Below are 21,761 nucleotides of genomic sequence, written 5' to 3' on the forward strand. Positions count from 1 at the left end.
ACAATTGGAAAAACAAAAGAACCCAAGATAGCTAAAACAATCCTGAACAATAAAGGACTTCTGGAGTTCTCAACTTTCCTGATTTCAAGTTATACTACGGAGCCATAATAATAAAAAAACAAGCATGGTATTGATACAAAAAAAAAAGAATACATTGATCAATGAAATCAAATTGAAGACCTGAATGTAAATCCATACACCTATGAACACCTTATTTTTTGATAAAGAAGTTAGAGAAATACAATTAGAAAGAAGAAAGTATCTTATACAAAAGGTGCTGGAAAAGCTGGATGTTTGCATGTGGAGAAATGCGAATAGATCCATTTTTATCATCCTGCACAAATCTTAAGTCCAAATGGATCAAAGACATCAATATAGAACTAGATACTCTGAACCTAATAGAAGAGAAAATAAGGAATAACCTTGAACACATTGGCACAGGAGACAACTTCATGAACATAACACCGATGTCACTATCACTAAGATCAACAATTAATAAGTAGGACCTCATGAAACTAAAAGGCTCCTGGAATGAAAACACACCATGAATGAGACAACGAAGCAGCCTACAGAATGGGGAAATATTTTTTTTTTACCAATTTCACATTCAATAGAAGACTAATATTCAAAATATATAAAGAACTCAAAAAACTAAACACACACACACACAGACACACACACACACACACACACACACACACACACACAGACACAAAACCCAAACAATCCAAGGAGGTACAGATGTAAACAGAGAATCCTCAATAAAGCATTCTCAAATGGCTGAGAATCACTTAAGGAAATGTTCAACATCCTTAGCCATCAGAGAAATACACATCAAAGTCTGAGACCCATCTTACACCTGTCAGAATGGCTAAGATCAATATGTGCCCAAATAACGCTCCACCCTCCCACAAGAACCCTTGATCATCTATGTCCATAGCTATAATATTCAAAAACAGGAAATAACCTAGATGTACCTCAAGGGAAGAATAAATAAAGACAATGTGGTTCATTTACACAAAGGAATATGACTCAGCTCTTTAAAAATGACATCATGAAATTTGCAGATATATGTATGGAACTAGAAAAAGTCATCTTGAGAGAGATAACCCAAACTCAGAAAGACAAATATGTTATATATTCATTTATAAGTGGCTATTAGAAGTTAAGTAAATGATAATCAATCTACAATCTGTAGACCCAGAGAGGTTGGATAAAGAGAAAGGCTCTAACATGGGATACGTGGATCTCCCTGAGAAAGGGAAATAGAATAGATTTTGCAAGTGGACCGGGGGTGGGTGGGGATGGGAGTGGGAAATGGGATGGAGGGAAAAAGTATAGAGAAAGATGGCCAGAATTGAATGGCATTTGTGGAGTGATATGGATATGTCATACAGTAGAAACTTCCTGGAATCTATGTAGGTAATCCTTATGAAGATTCTTAATAATGGGGACAGAGTCTGAACTGGCTACCTCTTTTAGCCAGTCAAGGCTCCCAGTGACACTGGGTAACATTCTGTTGAGTTGTTACCCAAGGACATCCTATGAAGATCCCCAAACAACCCGCGCCAATGCTAGGGTAGAGGATTGCTCTCTGGAAATGGATAGCAGGGCTACATTGCTGAAGACAACATCTGCACACCTCACTGAGCACGGAAAGATTGAGCTAGTGCCTGCATGGAGCCGTCACTCTGTGCTCTATACTCTTTGGTGCAGGAAGGTACTCTGTAGGCTCCTGAAAGACAGTCATGAACACCAACCCAGCCACATAACCTTTGACTTAAAATCTGTCCTGCCTGTAAGATATGTTGAGGTAGTGGGAGTGCAGAACTTGTGGGAGTGGCCAATTTGAATTGTCATTGTCCCAACTTGAATCACACTCCATGAAAGGGAGACCATGCATGACGCTTCTTGGATGGCCAAGATTCGGAGACTGAGTAGTCCAGAGACCTAAAATAGACTCAAACACAACTTGCCAGACTTGTGTGTGTGTGTGTGTGTGTGTGTGTGTGTGTGTGTGTGTGTGTGTGTGAGAGAGAGAGAGAGAGAGAGAGAGAGAGAGAGACGGACCTGAGAGAGAGACCTGAGAGAGAGAGAGACCTGAGAGAGAGAGAGACAAGAGAGAGAGAGAGAGACTTGAGAGAGAGAGAGAGACCTGAGAGAGAGAGAGAGAGAGAGAGAGAGAGAGAGAGAGAGAGAGAGAGAAAGAGAGAGAGAGAGACCTGGTGCATGGGTCTGCACCAGGTCTTCTGTGTATATGTTATGGTTTCAGCTTGGTGTTTTTGTGGGAATCCTAACTGTGGGAGTGGGTGTGCCTTTCACCATTGGCCTGCTCTTGGGACTCTTTTCTTCCTGTTGGGTTCCCTTGTCCAACTTTGATATGAGGGCTTTGCCTTATCTTACTGTGTTTTGCTTTGTCATGTTTTATTGTTATCTCTTGGAGGTCCGCTCTTTTCTGGAGAGAGATGGCAGGAGAGTTGATTCGAGGAGGAGGGGCTGGGAGGAGTAGAGGGAGGTGAAACTGGTCAGGATGTGTTGTATGAGAGAAGAATTTATTTTCTATCTTTAAAAACATTGTTTGACAATAGCTAGTAAAGAGAATTTAAATTTTCTTCAAGTGGCAGAAATAAGACATGACTTCTATTTTGGATATTTGAGACAGGGTGTCATGGAACCTAAGCTGACCGGAGACTTGCTATATAATCAAGGATATCCTCCTGCCTCACCTTTTCAAGGGCTAGGATTACAATGGTGCAACAGAAAGAACATGAAAATTAAAACATTTCTTGGTTTATGTTTTATGCTTGTCACTTATATGGAGAACATTGCCACTTGCAAAATTCCCAAACTAAAAGATCATTCATGAAAGCTTAGAGTCTATGATCGATAAAACACTAGTGCAGGGATGCAGTGATTTGTAGGATGTCGTCATCATTCTACAGACTTATTTTACTGCACTTTATCCTTTTTCTAACCTAACAATGGGAATGTAATGTGTGCCCAGCGTCTGTAAAATAACAAACTGATCTCTCCAATATTGTCTAGGTAAATTTCACATCTCTAAAAATCAATATCCTGAAGTTAAAGAGACTAGATGTGAATCTAAAAATCACCATTTGGGTTGCAAAAAAATAAAATAAAATCAGTAGGCCTATTGTACCTAATAAAATTTTTTGCAGAAGTTAATAGTACATAATGTACTGTTGAGACATGTGGTACTTGTAGTATGTAGCATATCACAGGAAATAGAAGGCCGTGAACCTTCAAATGGCAGGGTATGATGGTTGAGTTGAGTCTGGGAAGAGTAGAAAATTTCATTTGTGAGAAAAGGAAGGACATTCAATATGAATAAATACCATGTTAATTTTGATTTATTCAATGCCATTAATTGGACATATATTGCAGGTAATATGGACATATATTGTATGTGAGAAATATCCTAAAAACTAGGAATAGGTGTGCTAAACAGGAGAAAAAAGTCTTTGCAGGAAAATTGAAACAAACTACATAAAGTGGCCTTTGTCGGTGTTCACGTTTCTCTCAGCCACCCTCCCTGGATTTACTGTGTCTCTGATAACATCAGGCTACCTTTCTGTCTAACGTTAAGCTATACAACCCCAGAGTTTCTTCTTTGTATTTCTCTACCTACAGTCACTCTCTTGATAATCTCAGACAAGCATTTAAGTGTGTGTGTGTGTGTGTGTGTGTGTGTGTGTGTGTGTGTGTGTGTGTGTGTTTGCCACACACATGTATTTCTCCAACTTTGGATCTCCCCCATGAACTGCACACTCATAGCCAACCACCCACTCCACATCTCATCTTGGATGTCTAAAATGTCAAACTGAATATATCAAAAAAGCAAACAGCAGAGCATGGTGGGTGGAAAAGAGGTTGTAAGAGTGTTTAGATTGAGAAAATAACAGACTCAACATTAAACCAAGGAATTAAAAACTTCAGGGAGTTGTGCACGGTGTTAGCACGTTTGACAGTAAGTGAGAAGACTGGCCCGGTAGTGATTGGGGAACTTCCTAGGGAGAGGGGAATGGTGGCAGAGTCTTTACATTTAGACATGGGCTGAAGAGAAGCAAACACCGTCAGGTATCACGTGCTTGCTGACAGCATCCCTGCGAAGTAGGTTGGGGAAGATTCAGAAATCATAAAGGACAGTGGAGGAGTCAATTGGGAAAAAAAGCAAAAATCAAATCAGGGCAAGATGCCCTGTGCTGTTATACCCCTCATGACGCACTTGGAATGTTTTGAATTTTTGCCAATCTCCAGCTGTGGGGGATAGAGCAGGATGCAGCATTGTGCGAGTACTGTATGAGTGGTTGAGCCAAAGTGAAAGCAATGGCAGAGATGAGGTGTGGAGGAGTAGTTTGAGAATGTGAGGGGAAGATGTATCAAGTATGATTTGAAGAAGTGGCCAGGAAGGTTGGCGTTCCAGGAAGGTACGACAACTTGGGAAATTCTGGAGCACTTCGTTTGGGGTCACAAAATACAATTTGAAATGGAGAAAAAAGGGTATACTGTGTCAAGGATGCATTTGCAAGCCATCCTAAGATTTATTCTCTGTACACTTTATTCTGAGTTCACAAAGGGTTTTCAGCAAAGAAGCGACTTGTTTGGACAAATAGAGCAGTGTGGTCTGGAAGGTGTTCTGACTGTGAAGCATGGAATTTAAGAACCTTAGCTTTTGCCTGGTTTAATAGATAAGTGCTGCGATATTATGCTATACATTGATGTGTCATTCGGGCATGGAATCAAGATACAACATTGACCTAAAGATCTCCTTAGTTACATCAAGTGTTCCATCACTGTTTGCACCATTGGACTTGTGCCTACACACGTGCCATTGCCTTGGGCTTCTCCGTGATGGGTCTATTCCTGGGGGTAATTAAGATGGGAGACGCAAAAGCCCAACATAGACCTGAAGAGAAAGGTCGCCCTTGCTGGTCTCTCATCCTAAATTTCCTATTCCAGATGCTGCCTTGGTTCTATAATCACACTGCAGGGTCCATCTATGAATCCAGAAAAATCGAGACTCTAACTCATTGCTGCTCATTACACTGATTGCGTAGTCAAAGGTTAGTCTATAATCATGTTTTATCAAATACAAACATTCTTTAGATTCACAGATTTAGAATTTCACACTTATTTCCTGGCCGGGCACTCTGTTTTCTTAGCCAACTGTACGAGTATACTTGTTGGTCTTGTGTGAATCCCATGTCATGTCATTGGATCTCAGCTTCCTGACATTTTCCTCACTACCTACAGAGAATCTTCTGGCTGTAGGACAGTTCAGGGTTTTAAGAGAAAATGGTTTCAGTTCAAGTTTTATTTTGGAATATCTCTGCAAAAACATAGCTTTTGCCTCAAAGCGAATAAGAGACAGTTTGTTCTGGAGCCAAATATAAGTGGCCATGTCCTGGGAACACAGATTCAGGATGTTCCGTGTGCTGTGTTCCATTGTGAATGTGGCTGTGTGAGAGTGGGGACTTATATAAGAGGAGACATAAGGTAGGTGGGTCTTAGCAAAATGGAAAAACGGTTACGTTTCTGGTGCTACCTGATGACAAGCTTCTGTTTTCAAATACTTGTTACAGACCACTTTACTAAGAATACATTTTAAGGGGTTTTTTTTTTATTTTTTTTTTTCGATATTTTTTTTTTATTAACTTGAGTATTTCTTATATACATATCAAGTGTTATTCCCTTTCCTGGTATCCGGGCAAACATCCCCCTCCCCCCTCCCCTTCCTTATGGGTGTTCCCCTCCCAACCCTCCCCCCATTGCCTCCCTCCCCCCACCAGTCTAGTTCACTGGGGGTTCAGTCTTAGCAGGACCCAGGGCTTCCCCTTCCACTGGTGCTCTTACTAGGATATGCATTGCTACCTATGAGGTCAGAGTCCAGGGTCAGTCCATGTATAGTCTTTGGGTAGGGGCTTAGTCCCTGGAAGCTCTGGTTGCTTGGCATTGTTGTACATATGGAGTCTCGAGCCCCTTCAAGCTCTTCCAGTTCTTTCTCTGATTCCTTCAACGGGGGTCCTATTCTCAGTTCAGTGGTTTGCTGCTGGCATTCGCCTCTGTATTTGCTGTATTCTGGCTGTGTCTCTTAGGAGCGATCTACATCCGGCTCCTGTCGGTCTGCACTTCTTTGCTTCATCCATCTTGTCTAATTGGGTGGCTATATATGTATGGGCCACATGTGGGGCAGGCTCTGAATGGGTGTTCCTTCAGTCTCTGTTTTAATCTTTGCCTCTCTCTTCCCTGCCAAGGGTATTCTTGTTCCTTTTTTAAAGAAGGAGTGAAGCATTCACATTTTGATCATCCGTCTTGAGTTTCATTTGCTCTAGGCATCTAGGGTAATTCAAGCATTTGGGCTAATAGCCACTTATCAATGAGTGCATACCATGTATGTCTTCCTGTGATTGGGTTAGCTCACTCAGGATGATGTTTTCCAGTTCCAACCATTTGCCTACGAATTTCATAAAGTCGTTGTTTTTGATAGCTGAGTAATATTCCATTGTGTAGATGTACCACATTTTCTGTATCCATTCCTCTGTTGAAGGGCATCTGGGTTCTTTCCAGCTTCTGGCTATTATAAATAAGGCTGCAATGAACATAGTGGAGCACGTGTCTTTTTTATATGTTGGGGCATCTTTTGGGTATATGCCCAAGAGAGGTATAGCTGGATCCTCAGGCAGTTCAATGTCCAATTTTCTGAGGATTCTCCAGACTGATTTCCAAAATGGTTGTACCAGTCTGCAATCCCACCAACAATGGAGGAGTGTTCCTCTTCCTCCACATCCTCGCCAGCATCTGTTGTCCCCTGAGTTTTGGTCTTAGCCATTCTCACTGGTGTGAGGTGAAATCTCAGGGTTGTTTTGATTTGCATTTCCCTTATGACTAAAGATGTTGAACATTTCTTTAGGTGTTTCTCAGCCATTCGGCATTCCTCAGCTGTGAATTCTTTGTTTAGCTCTGAACCCCATTTTTTAAAAGGGTTATTTGTTTCCCTGCGGTCTAACTTCTTGAGTTCTTTGTATATTTTGGATATAAGGCCTCTATCTGTTGTAGGATTGGTAAAGATCTTTTCCCAATCTGTTGGTTGCCGTTTTGTCCTAACCACCGTGTCCTTTGCCTTACAGAAGCTTTGTAGTTTTATGAGATCCCATTTGTCGATTCTTGATCTTAGAGCATAAGCCATTGGTGTTTTGTTTAGGAAATTTTTTCCAGTGCCCATGTGTTCCAGATGCTTCCCTAGTTTTTCTTCTATTAGTTTGAGTGTGTCTGGTTTGATGTGGAGGTCCTTGATCCACTTGGACTTAAGCTTTGTACAGGGTGATAAGCATGGATCGATCTGCATTCTTCTACATGTTGACCTCCAGTTGAACCAGCACCATTTGCTGAAAATGCTATCTTTTTTCCATTTGATGGTTTTGGCTCCTTTGTCAAAAATCAAGTGACCATAGGTGTGTGGGTTCATTTCTGGGTCTTCAATTCTATTCCATTGGTCTATCTGTCTGTCTCTGTACCAATACCATGCAGTTTTTATCACTATTGCTCTGTAATACTGCTTGAGTTCAGGGATAGTGATTCCCCCTGAAGTCCTTTTATTGTTGAGGACAGCTTTAGCTATCCTGGGTTTTTTGTTATTCCAGATGAATTTGCAAATTGTTCTGTCTAACTCTTTGAAGAATTAGATCGGTATTTTGATGGGGATTGCATTGAATCTGTAGATTGCTTTTGGTAAAATGGCCATTTTTACTATATTAATCCTGCCAATCCATGAGCATGGGAGATCTTTCCATCTTCTGAGGTATTCTTCAATTTCCTTCTTCAGTGTCTTGTAGTTCTTATTGTACAGATCTTTTACTTGCTTGGTTAAAGTCACACCGAGGTACTTTATATTATTTGGGTCTATTATGGAGGGTGTCGTTTCCCTAATTTCTTTCTCGGCTTGTTTCTCTTTTGTGTAGAGGAAGGCTACTGATTTATTTGAGTTAATTTTATACCCAGCCACTTTGCTGAAGTTGTTTATCAGCCTTAGTAGTTCTCTGGTGGAACTTTTGGGATCACTTAAATACACTATCATATCATCTGCAAACAGTGATATTTTGACTTCTTCTTTTCCGATCTGTATCCCCTTGACCTCCTTTTGTTTTCTGATTGCTCTGGCTAGAAGTTCAAGAACTATATTGAATAAGTAGGGAGAGAGTGGGCAGCCTTGTCTAGTCCCTGATTTTAGTGGGATTGCTTCGAGTTTCTCTCCATTTAGTTTAATGTTAGCAACTGGTTTGCTGTATATGGCTTTTACTATGTTCAGGTATGGGCCTTGAATTCCTATTCTCTCCAGGACTTTTATCATGAAGGGGTGTTGAATTTTGTCAAATGCTTTCTCAGCGTCTAATGAAATGATCATGTGGTTCTGTTCTTTCAGTTTGTTTATATAATGGATCACGTTGATGGTTTTCCGTATATTAAACCATCCCTGCATGCCTGGGATGAAGCCTACTTGGTCATGGTGGATGATTGTTTTGATGTGCTCTTGGATTCGGTTTGCCAGAATTTTGTTGAGTATTTTTGCATCGATATTCATAAGGGAAATTGGTCTGAAGTTCTCTTTCTTTGTTGTGTCTTTGTGTGGTTTAGGTATAAGAGTAATTGTGGCTTCATAGAAGGAATTCGGTAGGGCTCCATCTGTTTCAATTTTGTGGAATAGTTTGGATAATATTGGTATGAGGTCTTCTATGAAGGTTTGGTAGAATTCTGCACTAAACCCGTCTGGACCTGGGCTCTTTTTGGTTGGGAGACCTTTAATGACTGCTTCTATTTCCTTAGGAGTTATGGGGTTGTTTAACTGGTTTATCTGTTCCTGATTTAACTTCGATACCTGGTATCTGTCTAGGAAATTGTCCATTTCCTGAAGATTTTCAAGTTTTGTTGAATATAGGTTTTTATAGTAAGATCTGATGATTTTTTGAATTTCCTCTGAATCTGTTGTTATGTCTCCCTTTTCATTTCTGATTTTGTTAATTTGGACGCACTCTCTGTGTCCTCTCGTTAGTCTGGCTAAGGGTTTATCTATCTTGTTGATTTTCTCAAAGAACCAACTTTTGGTTCTGTTGATTCTTTCTATGGTCCTTTTTGTTTCTACTTGGTTGATTTCAGCTCTGAGTTTGATTATTTCCTGCCTTCTACTCCTCCTGGGTGTATGTGCTTCTTTTTGTTCTAGAGCTTTTAGGTGTGCTGTCAAGCTGCTGACATATGCTCTTTCCTGTTTCTTTCTGCAGGCACTCAGCGCTATGAGTTTTCCTCTTAGCACAGCTTTCATTGTGTCCCATAAGTTTGGGTATGTTGTACCTTCATTTTCATTAAATTCTAAAAAGTTTTTAATTTCTTTCTTTATTTCTTCCTTGACAAAGTTATCATTGAGTAGAGCATTGTTCAATTTCCACATATATGTGGGCATTCTTCCTTGATTGTTATTGAAGACCAGTTTTAGGCCGTGGTGGTCCGATAGCACGCATGGGATTATTTCTATCTTTCTGTACCTGTTGAGGCCCGTTTTTTGACCAATTATATGGTCAATTTTGGAGAAAGTACCATGAGGAGCTGAGAAGAAGGTATATCCTTTTGCTTTAGGATAGAATGTTCTATAAATATCCGTTAAGTCCATTTGGCTCATGACTTCTCTTAGTCTGTCTACATCTCTGTTCAATTTCTGTTTCCATGATCTGTCCATTGATGAGAGTGGGGTGTTGAAATCTCCCACTATTATTGTGTGAGGTGCAATGTGTGTTTTGAGCTTTAGTAAGGTTTCTTTTATGTATGTAGGTGCCCTTGTATTTGGGGCATAGATATTTAGGATTGAGAGTTCATCTTGGTGGATTTTTCCTTTGATGAATATGAAGTGTCCTTCCTTATCTTTTTTGATGACTTTTAATTGAAAATTGATTTTATTTGATATTAGAATGGCTACTCCAGCTTGCTTCTTCTGACCATTTGCTTGGAAAGTTGTTTTCCAGCCTTTCACTCTGTGGTAGTGTCTGTCTTTGTCTCTGAGGTGTGTTTCCTGTAGGCAGCAGAATGCAGGGTCCTCGTTGCGTATCCAGTTTGTTAATCTATGTCTTTTTATTGGGGAGTTGAGGCCATTGATGTTGAGAGATATTAAGGAATAGTGATTATTGCTTCCCGTTATATTCATATTTGGATGTGAGGTTATGTTTGTGTGCTTTCATTCTCTTTGTTTTGTTGCCAAGACGATTAGTTTCTTGCTTCTTCTAGGTTATAGCTTGCCTCCTTATGTTGGGCTTTACCATTTATTATCCTTTGTAGTGCTGGATTTGTAGAAAGATATTGTATAAATTTGGTTTTGTCATGGAATATCTTGGTTTCTCCATCTATGTTAATTGAGAGTTTTGCAGGATACAGTAACCTGGGCTGGCATTTGTGTTCTCTTAGGGTCTGTATGACATCAGTCCAGGATCTTCTGGCCTTCATAGTTTCTGGCGAGAAGTCTGGTGTGATTCTGATAGGTCTGCCTTTATATGTTACTTGACCTTTTTCCCTTACTGCTTTTAATATTCTTTCTTTATTTTGTGCGTTTGGTGTTTTGACAATTATGTGACGGGAGGTGTTTCTTTTCTGGTCCAATCTATTTGGAGTTCTGTAGGCTTCTTGTATGCCTATGGGTATCTCTTTTTTTAGATTAGGGAAGTTTTCTTCTATGATTTTGTTGAAGATATTTACTGGTCCTTTGAGCTGGGAGTCTTCACTCTCTTCTATACCTATTATCCTTAGGTTTGATCTTCTCATTGAGTCCTGGATTTCCTGTATGTTTTGGACCAGTAGCTTTTTCCGCTTTACATTATCTTTGACAGTTGAGTCAATGATTTCTATGGAATCTTCTGCTCCTGAGATTCTCTCTTCCATCTCTTGTATTCTGTTGGTGAAGCTTGTATCTACAGCTCCTTGTCTCTTCTTTTGGTTTTCTATATCCAGGGTTGTTTCCATGTGTTCTTTCTTGATTGCTTCTATTTCCATTTTTAATTCCTTCAACTGTTTGATTGTGTTTTCCTGGAATTCTTTCAGGGATTTTTGCGATTCCTCTCTGTAGGCTTCTACTTGTTTATTAATGTTTTCCTGTGTTTCCCTAAGGGAGTTCTTCACGTCTTTCTTGAAGTCCTCCAGCATCATGATCAAATATGATTTTGAAACTAGATCTTGCTTTTCTGGTGTGTTTGGATATTCCATGTTTGTTTTGGTGGGAGAATTGGGCTCTGATGATGCCAAGTAGTCTTGGTTTCTGTTGCTTGGGTTCCTGCGCTTGCCTCTCGCCATCAGATTATCTCTAGTGTTACTTTGTTCTGCTATTTCTGACAGTGGCTAGACTGTCCTATAAGCCTGTGTGTCAGGAGTGCTGTAGACCTGTTTTCCTGTTTTCTTTCAGCCACTTATGTGAACAGAGTGTTGTGCTTTCGGGCGTGTAGTTTTTCCTCTCTACAGGTCTTCAGCTGTTCCTGTGGGCCTGTGTCTTGAGTTCACCAGGCAGCTTTGTTGCAGCAGAAAAGTTGGTCTTACCTGTGGTCCCAAGGCTCAAGTTCGCTCGTGGGGTGCTGCCCACGGGCTCTCTGCAGCGGCAGCAACCAGGAAGACCTGTGCCGCCCCTTCCGGGAGCTTCAGTGCACCAGGGTTCCAGATGGTCTTTGGTGTTTTCCTCTGGTGTCCGAGATGTGTGTGCAGAGAGCAGTCTCTTCTGGTTTCCCAGGCTTGTCTGCCTCTCTTAAGATTTAGCTCTCCCTCCCACGGGATTTGGGTGCAGAGAACTGTTTATCCTGTCTGTTTCCTTCAGGTTCCGGCGGTGTCTCAGGCAGGGGTCCTGCCGCTCCTGGGCCCTCCCCCACGGGAGCCCAGAGGCCTTATACAGTTTCCTCTTGGGCCAGGGATGTGGGCAGGGGTGAGCAGTGTTGGTGGTCTCTTCTGCTCTGCAGCCTCAGGAGTGCCCACCTGACCAGGCGGTTGGGTCTCTCTCTCACAGGGTCTGGGAGCAGAGAGCTGCTGCCCATATTAAGGGTTTTCATAGATGCTAGGATATTAGGTCAGGCATCGGTGTGGGCTTTGGAAGGGACTAAAGATATCTGAAGACAATTTGTCTCTCATCGGCAGCATTTCCGTTTTCAGTAATCACCTTGTTCAGTCATTTGATCTTGCAGAATCTTTAAAGTGAGGGCCGCTTGTGTTTCTTTCCTTCTGGGAATGTTGGATCACAAGAGCAGTGCTTAAAATTCTCAGTTACAGTTTAGGAGTCGCATATTAAGAATTTAATTGCCTTTCTTGTGTAAATTCCTTAGGTGTGGATGCTGAGACAAGATCAAGACTTTGGGACCTGCCTAGGCTAAAAGTCAAATCCAGACTTGTCTGACCTATACAAGGTATCTGGCCTTATGAAAAAAATTAGGTGTTACTAGAACTGTCACTCGGATGGTTAAGAACTTATCAGACTAAAGTCTTGGGTTTGAAGCCTTGGGTCAGGTTTCCAGCACCACATTAGTAGGACACAGTGGTCCCCACTTAAATCCTAGCACTTTGAGGCTGGAGGCAGCAGGGGGACAGAGCTTAAGCTATTCTTCTCATCTTCCACTGCATAATGAGATACGGGCCATCCTTGTCTGCGTGAGGACACGATTCAAAATAATTCTTCTACATTTTACAAAAAAATGAAAGAAAAGAGTGGTGGTTTTGTCATATAACTAAGCTGCTTTTCTCCAATTAGTCAAAATCTGTTTGATTTCTTCTTTAAGTGTGCCAACTAAATCATAAATCTGAAATTCATGCATAAAGGATCGTCTCCTTCGCCTTCTTCCTCCATGCTGCCTTTGAGGTGGCTTCATAGCTGCCTTTTGGCCTTTGGGAAAGCCCAAGATCGTCAAAAAGAGGAGCAAGAAGTTCATCAGGCGCCAGTCAGACCGATATGTGAAAATTAAGTGAAACTGGCAGAAACCCAGAGGTATCAACAACAGGGTGCGGAGAAGATTCAAGGGGCAGATCCTGATGCCCCAAATTGGTTACTGGGGTAACAAAAAAAAAAAAAACAAAAAAACAAACAAACAAAAAAAAACAAAAAACAAAAAAAACCAAGCAGGTGTTGCCTAGCAGCTTCCGGAAGTTTCTGGTCCACAGTGCCAAGAACCTGGATGTGCTGTTGGTGTGCAACAAATCTTCCTGGGCTGAGGTTGCTCATGATGTCCCCTAAGAACTGCAAAGCCATCGTAGAAAGAGCAGCACAGTTGGCCGTCAGGGTCACCAATCCCAATGCCAGGCTAGCAAAGAAAATGGATAAGATGGCTTGTGTGTCTGATTTGTGTTCAAATAAAACTACAGAAACCATCCTCTATGATATTTATTTTACTCTATTCTGTACACATGTATTATTTTTACCAGGACTATTGCATTAGTTGCTTAGCTTTATAAAAGTGGCCCTGTTTACGACACAGGCAAGCATAGGAATAGCTTACCACACTGGGACTCTGCTCAGCTTGGGCTGTGCACGGATTCCTCTTCTAAGAATGCACCCAGGAACCTTGAATTCCCACCTGCTTCAGAATGCACTACACCCAACTTCACACTTGGGGTAGATTTCTCCTTTTCTAATCATTTAGTAACTCCCCTCTTGTGGTCAGTTTCTATTCAGACATTTTTCAAAAAATATTCAGTATGGTAGGCAAGGCACAAGACAGCTTGAACTAGTTTTGGGTGCGTGTGCTATTAAGTCAAGTCATATCATCTGAGTGGACTTTTAGGGACAAATTTCTATTTATCATCTTATGCCTATGCACAACTGGGCCTGCATATGACTAAAATCAGATGCATCAAGGGACGAGGCATGTTCAGGGAGCCAAGGCTTACATAAATACAAGTTGTCAATCAAAAGAAAGAATTGCTTGCACTAAGTCCCCCTGGCAACAGCTCCTCCCTCTAGACCCTAGATGGAAAATAATCCTTGACCTCAAGCAGTCTAACTGTGGGAACCCACTGTTCTCTTACAGCATATCTGACTCATACTATAACTTTGCTTTTCAATACATTTCTTTCTTCTAGCTTGCATTCTATGTACAAATCTCCAATCCTTGGAATAAATGTCAAGAACTTAGAAACACCCCAGTAGCAATAGATAACAACCGAGAGAAACATGAGATCTCCCTCTCCCCCACCCCTCTCTCCTCCCTCTTTTGTCTCTCTCTCCTCTCTTTCTCTAGCCACTGTATTTGTAGGACTGTTTTATGGATTTCTGCTTAAGTCTTTTAGTTTGATTTTAAAATATATAAATCTTTTAAGAAATGTTTACATTGTATTTTAATATCTGTTCCCTTAATCTTTCTTGTATATTTGTTGGTTTGTTGGTTTTGGTTTGGTTTGGTTTTGAGACAGGTAATAGGTTATTTCTCCATCGCTGGTGAAATGAGCCAATTCAAGCCAGATTAGATTATATTAAAAGCATGTTTATTGGGCAGCTGCTATCTGGTGAGTTCACTCAATGATTGAGGCCAGGGGAGTCACTGGGTGGGGGTATGGGGGTGGGGCTGGGCTGGGAGAGAAAGAGAAAAAGGATGTGCACAGAGAGAGAAGAGAAAGAAAAAGAATGAGAGGTACATGATGGATGAATGGATAGATAGATAGATAGATAGATAGATAGATAGATAGATAGATAGATAGATAGATAGAGCAAAAATATCTCTATTATATAGGGAGAAGCCTCTGGGAAAGGGGGCAGCCCAGCCCTTGGACTCAAAAGTTCAGGGTTGGGGACAGGGTAGGCCAGGTAGGGACTGAGGGATTCTGGGAGAACTTAGAGGCCAGGCGTGCTTTGATATGTAAAATATGCACCTCAATCCCTAGTCCTTGAGTCCAAAAGCAAACAACAAGATTTCTCTGTGTAGCTCTTGAATGTGTTGGAACTCTGTCTATGCCTCCTGAGGGTTGGGATTGAAGGCATGTACTACCACACACAGTTTACCTTTACCTTTCAATGTCTGTTTGTGTGAAAATTTTTGTAATCAGTTTATATTTTGTGAGGGAAGCCCTGTTAACTAAAAGTTAAGTCTACTGTGAGCTTCTCTGAGCTCAGACTAAAATGGAGGACTCCTTTAACCAGCAGGGCTTCTCCTTCTCTGAGGATCCTGATTCCCCATCCTCCTCCTGGGAGGGTTGAATAGTCCTCCACACACCTACAAACTTCCTCTGCCCAACCCCCATAAGAGCCTGCCCTTTCTATGCAAATGAGGTAGTCACAGAGCTTTAAAAAGTCTAGGCAATGATTTTCATTCACCCTGAACACTCCTTCTGTAAGGGACCATGATTTGCTGAAAAATGATACCCTAACTCAAACAGCATGTAAAAGAAAAGTGCATTTTATTCTGCAGAACTCCAGCATGCTGGGATCTACCATTTACCAAGATGGAGATGCCCAAGTAAGCTTGCAGGCCCAATTTAAAGCACACTAGGAAAATTCCAGGGAAGAGTAGGTGACCTTTATATTAATTGGTTGGCTCTATATCTAGGGACATTCTAGAAGGAATGATGGGGATTTGAGGTGCTTGGGGACTGGAAACTGTTGCTGGGGAAACCTGGAAACTGTTGCTGACCTACTGCCCTTGTCTTAGGCCAGGTGGTGGGATAGCTACTGATGGCAGGACAGTTTCTGATTGGCTGCCTGAAGCCTGGGGTTTTTCCAGTAACTGACTTGCCTGGACTTGCCCAGCTCTTGGAAATGGAGATCTAGGCCTACTCTCCTGATCTGCCCATTTGAAGTTTGTCATGGAGTTAGACTGTATCAATCCTTCTCACTTCCAAAGTCCTTATATACCTCTGGTTCATCCTGAATAAAGTGTTTGCAGATAAGGCCTCCCCAATAAAAGTATGTGCAGAAGCTAAGACTGTCTCAGAGAGCTATCTCACTGAAGACCACTGGAGAAGGCCTTCTCCTTGGCTCTCCCAGCCTACACTCACATCCAGGTGGACCTCGATCCTGCAGAACCCCACCAGCTCAGTACTCAGCTTCATCCATCCAGCCCAACGGGCAGTGGAGTCTGGATACTCTGAGAAATGGGAGAAATCAAAGGCTGCAGAACCATAGCCACACCCACAAAATGCATGCCACATTTTGTCTTATAAGGTGTGTAACTTCGTTGTGTTGTTGTTACTGTTTTGATAATCTTTATGTTTTAATTGTCAAAGTTAGCTTATTTAAGTTAATAACTTATGCTGAGTTTAAATCTACTATTTTTATCTTTTAATTATTTTTTGTGTATCGTGTGTGTGTGTGTGTGTGTGTGCGTGTGTGCGCGCACACATGACAAGACAAATGCATGGTCTCAAGGACAAGTGTTGGGAGTCAGCTTCATTGTTCCAGGATCTGATCTTAGGCTGGCAGTCTTACACAGCTGCTGGGACATTTTCTGGACCTCTCTATCATTTCTCTTTAGGAAAATATTTGTCTTCTCAATTTTTTCTTTATTTGGCTCCAATGTACATCATCTAGCTGCTCCAAAAATACACAAAGTTACTTTAGCAGGATTCTTCACTGTAATACAAGTGTTCTTGGAAATATAAGACTCAGGGTTAGAGAGATGGCTCAGTGGTTAAGAGCACTTGTTGCTCTTTCCCAGTGCCCATGTTGATTGGCTCACAGCCAGCTCCAGCTCCAGAGGGCATGACCCCCGACTCCCTCTATTGGTCTTCAGAAGCACCTCACACACATACACATAAGTAAAAATGATTTTTTTTAAACATAAAATATAGGATCTCTACCAACATAACTCAATTATTGCATGAACAGGATCCAACACAATCAGGGGTTTGAGGAGACTGGAACTGGAGAAGTAGTGTGTGGGTGGCTGAGTTCCAGCTATCAAGAGTGTCCAGCTGTCAAATATTCAGCATTGAGATGTTTACCTACCATTAGCAGTAGACATCTCCATTGGTTGGTTTAAGCTGTATATAAGACAACCTTATAATCATAGGTACAACAGCATTTATTTTATGTTAAAAACCCAGTGGATGAACTTCTGGACTTTCTAGAACATATAGAGATGTTCTGTTATATAGACATTTATCCTGTGTCCCTGAGAAACAGGAAAAGTAACTATTCTGGAAAAAGTCTGACTTGCCCAGAATACTACATAGAACTAGACAGTGACATTTAAGATCTGGGATGAAAGTTGTATGCTGTCATTTCTATCAGTATTCCAACAACACAAACAAGTGGTACGGACAAGTAGAGTATCTGCAGAGCACAGGAGGCTAAGGAACCGTTAGTTACTGGATACTGGTCTAATCAGTCTGGTCATCTAGGTAGGAGATGCTCTTACAGACACAACATTTTTTTGTGCTTTCTGCTTATGCAGCAAAATTGTGACCCTTGGGCTTCTGCACCTTGTTTTGTTGGTCTCTGAATTTTTAAATGAAATCTGGAGGGCAACTGGGCATTTTCTTTGAAATTCAGCTTGAAGTAGACTATACTTTAAAACTTGAAGATAAGATTGTGTAAGTTATTGATCCCTTTTCTTCTCTACCTACCGTAGGAAATTCTACAGAGGTCTTCAGTTGGAAGAAAAGTCTCTTTCAACAGACAGTTTCAGCTAGGTTCTGTTCGTGTCAGGATGTTTGTGATTTTTGCTATTGTGAAACTGATTAGTAAAATAGATGTTGTGATAATACAAATGAATGTAAATATATGAATGTTGGTCTTAATCACTTTATGTATTCATTTTACTCTTTGTTTTCTTCCTACTTCATGTTACATTTAGGGTTTTTTTATTTAATAATTCACACATTTGTGCATATTTCCAAGTACGCCATTTTAATTTAATACAAGTACCATAGCCATATGAGAGCCACTGCTATTTGTCTACCTTTACTCTTAGAAAAATATAACAAATATCCAATGTGTTGGAAATTTTATTATGGAGAATAAGACAGACATTTTCAGGAGTGTAGTTACATGTGTAATAGTTTTTCTGTTCATATTACAAGTGTGATACCTCTGACTATAAGAATCATTTGAATTAGAGTTTGATGCAATAGGTTACATAACTAAAAAAACCATAAGCAAAATAAAAATGTCTATTCCAACCATATAGCTCAACCACAAAGAATAAGATGCCAGAATGGTGGGGGATTTTTCACTATTACATAATGACGACGGTTCATCTTGTTGGGATTTAGAATCATCATGGAAACAATCTTCTGGATATGTCTGTGAGGGATTTTGTAGATTCTGTTAATTGGGTATGGAAATACCTACTCTACATTCAGGCAGTACCATGCCAAGGGCTAGAGGCGTGGACTGGAAACAAGAAAGCTAGCTGAGTTTTAGTATTCATTGCCCTCAACTTCCAGGTAACACACACAATGTGACCAGCTGCCTTATCCCTCTGCCACCCTGCCTTCCCTGCCATCATGTCTTCTACCCTTAAACTGTGGGCCAAAATAAATTCACAGCCACGAGAGAACTAACTAATATACACATCCTATGAAAAAACAATTTGTACCAGGTAAAAGAGAAATAAAGTATAATAATTGCAAAACGAATAGTTATGACACTATTTAGACACTGCTGCTTTTTACTAAGAAAGGGACAAAAGAAAAAAATCTATTTTAGTGGGTGTGGGTGACCAAGAAGCATTATGGACATCAAAGGAGTAAGAAGCAGCAGAGAGCACATAGCACCTTTCTGGATGGAAGGAAGGGTAACAGAGAAATTGAGAGGTGGAAGAATGAAACAATAAAACGTAGACCTGTCAGACTTTCAAAGGAAGTAGGGAAGGGAGAGATGAGGAAATGAAAGGAAGAAATGAAGACCCAGAGAAATGGAAGAAGGAAGAAAGCGAAGGAAAGAAGGATCAGAGGAATGGAGAAAGGGAAGAGAGGAGAGGTAAAGTCAATTGGACCCAAGGCAACTACCAGCTTTAAGGCTCAGCCCTAGAGAGGTTCACCTTGTTATTGTTTTTGCTATGGAGATTTTCCCTCCCCTTTCTTTATCCTATTCCTACCTTTCGAACATACATTCTGCATGCGTGACACTGGAAAGTTCTCAGCCACCCACTGAGATTCTCTACTGCCAGGAATAAAGTTTCTGCTTATGAAAATCCTTCAAAAGTTTAGGGAAGAAACTTGATGCCAATGCCACCATGCACTGTTCCAAATCTTGTTGTCATTCGTCTCAGACACTCAGGTTCTTTTATACACATAAAATCTTAAGAGAATTTGCTCACATAAATGTTTATAAATGCATGCATCAAACAAGTCTCTAAGTTGCCTGCACTGTGGAGAAGGGCTGTGGTGAGGTTGATACAGTGAGTGTCTAAAGGAAAGTTACTGAAGAGCTATCCAAATTTATTGCCCTGTTCTGTTTAGTTCCCAAGTCCTGATTTATGAAAAATGATATCCAATATATAAAGCCCGTCTCATCCTCTCCCACATGTGTGTCTTCAAATCAGGGTATGACAATAGGCCCTTTCCTTTTGCTATTTCTTTCTTCTTTAAAACCTTAGGTTTCTGGACACTTGTATACTAATATACCTACTATTCACATCCCTCCTGTCACCGGCCATTTACTGAGTCATTCTCCTTTGCTTGCTGCATAGCTTGAAGTCCATCTACTTCACAGTGATCATTTCCAGAGCAAGCTGCTTGATCTCATTGCCAGCGCAATTCCTCCAGTAGCCCCAGTTCTTTTATGTTAGCCAGTAACCTACACAACATCACTATTTTCTCTATCCTTCAAGTTCACTCATGGTCAGAGGTTGCAATGTTAATTTCTGATAAACACCTCAGAAATCTCTCCCTTTTTTTCTAGGGGAAAAAAGAAACCAAAAACCAGGCCCCATCTTTTGTGGAATCTAGCTATCAAATCAATACAGAAGAAAAAACACATAAAAAAAAGTATATCTTCACCTGTTGTAACTGAATGATTACACAACCTAAAGAGGAAGGCTCGTCAACTGATGTTCAAGGCTATTCAGAAATCCCTTCTATTTGGCTAGAATCTCCTCTTTTCTCTGAAATGACTAATGTCATTCCTAGCTCCCCGTCCCTTCTGTCCTTGCCTTCAGTGATGATTTAACTTCTCCTCACATTTTTTTTAAAAAGAAAAAAAAACCCCACATAATCAAGGAATCATCAAAACCATGCATATCCGTATTCACAATGTGTGTGCCTTCCTGTGAGAAAACAATGTGTTTTTCTGCAGTTACGGTTATTTGCATTGAAGTGGTACAGAGGCAGTTAACATTCAGTCATAGATGAAGGAAGGGCTTACGGGGGCTTTCCCGGCCTGGGAGCTAGAGGCAGTTGGGAGAAAGGAGGTGGCATTGTCACTTGTCAGTGATGTAGTCACTGGTGAGTATCCCTGTTCCACAGAATAGCTTTATTCCCACAGCCACAGAAGCAGCCTCATTTAACCCTAATGGGTCACAGAGCAACATGAAAAACATGAAAATGAGATGAAAACTTGTTGAGCACGTGGGGTGGGAGCAGACGAGAGTAAAAGGATAAATGTAACCAGAGTTATACATGCATAGACTTGTCAAAGAAGAGATTGATGCACAATAAACTAAAATGCACTTTAAATGTTATTCTTAATGATCTCTAACACATTTTATGCTGACTTTAAAGATAAAAGCATAGAAATGTTGTTCTTGTTAAACAGTCTCTAACTTGTATACACACTGTCACTATCCCTATTGGTTTTTAAACCAAATGAAATTATAGCCGATATAGGTTTCCAAAAATCTACAATAACATGTTAAATGGGGAATGAAGAGTGAAAAACATACACACATACTTGAATCTCTTTTGGGAACAGATGAAGTCCTGGGTGAATATGTATTATTAACATGGTATAGCTATGTCAAGGAGACCAATGCCTCAGACTCATGGAAATGGCAAAGCAGGCTCAGGAATGTCAAGGGCTTCCTTTGGTCTGAGTATAGCCATTGATAAACAGTTGACCTTTGGCTAAAACCAAGGCAAACAGAAAGTGCTTCCTCATCCTGAGGCAGCTCCCATTACCACTCCATACAGAGATGAATGAATCATCCTCCTTGTCATGCTGTATGCAATAAGCATGCTGATGTGGGATGTAAAACCATGCCAGGGAGCTTGCTGGGTAGAGTGAGTTGAATCCCAGAGAGCACACACCTCAGGCTTAGATGGCTCCCCATTTCCTGCCAGATTCCTGGACTGGAACACATGCCACATTCCCCATATAAGGAAACATGACTTGTGGCAACATAGGCCAAGAGTAGAGTTCTCCTACAGAAGCAGTTTTATGAAGCCCCATTTGTCGATTCTTGATCTTTGAGCATAAGCCACTAGTGTTCTGTTCAGGAAATTTTCCCTTGTGCCCATGTGTTCGAGGCTCTTACCCACTTCTTCTTCTGTTAGTTTGAGTGTATCTGGTTTTACGTGGAGGTCCTTGATCCACTTGTACTTGAGCTTTGTACAGGGCATTAAGAATGGATAGTGTTGCATTCTTCTACATGCTGACCTCCAGTTGAACCAGCACCATTTGTTGAAAATGCTGTCTTTTTTCCAGTGGATGGTTTTAGCTCCTTTGTCAAAGATCAAGTGACCATTGATCTACCTGCCTGTCTCTGTACCAATATCATGTAGCTTTTATCTCAATTGCTCTGTAATACAGCTTGAGGTCAGGGATGGTGATCCCCCAGAAGTTCTTTTATTGTTGAGAATAGTTTTCA

This window comes from Rattus norvegicus, chromosome 16 (assembly GCF_036323735.1).
Source record: "Rattus norvegicus strain BN/NHsdMcwi chromosome 16, GRCr8, whole genome shotgun sequence".
Classification (NCBI taxonomy): Eukaryota; Metazoa; Chordata; class Mammalia; order Rodentia; family Muridae; genus Rattus; species Rattus norvegicus.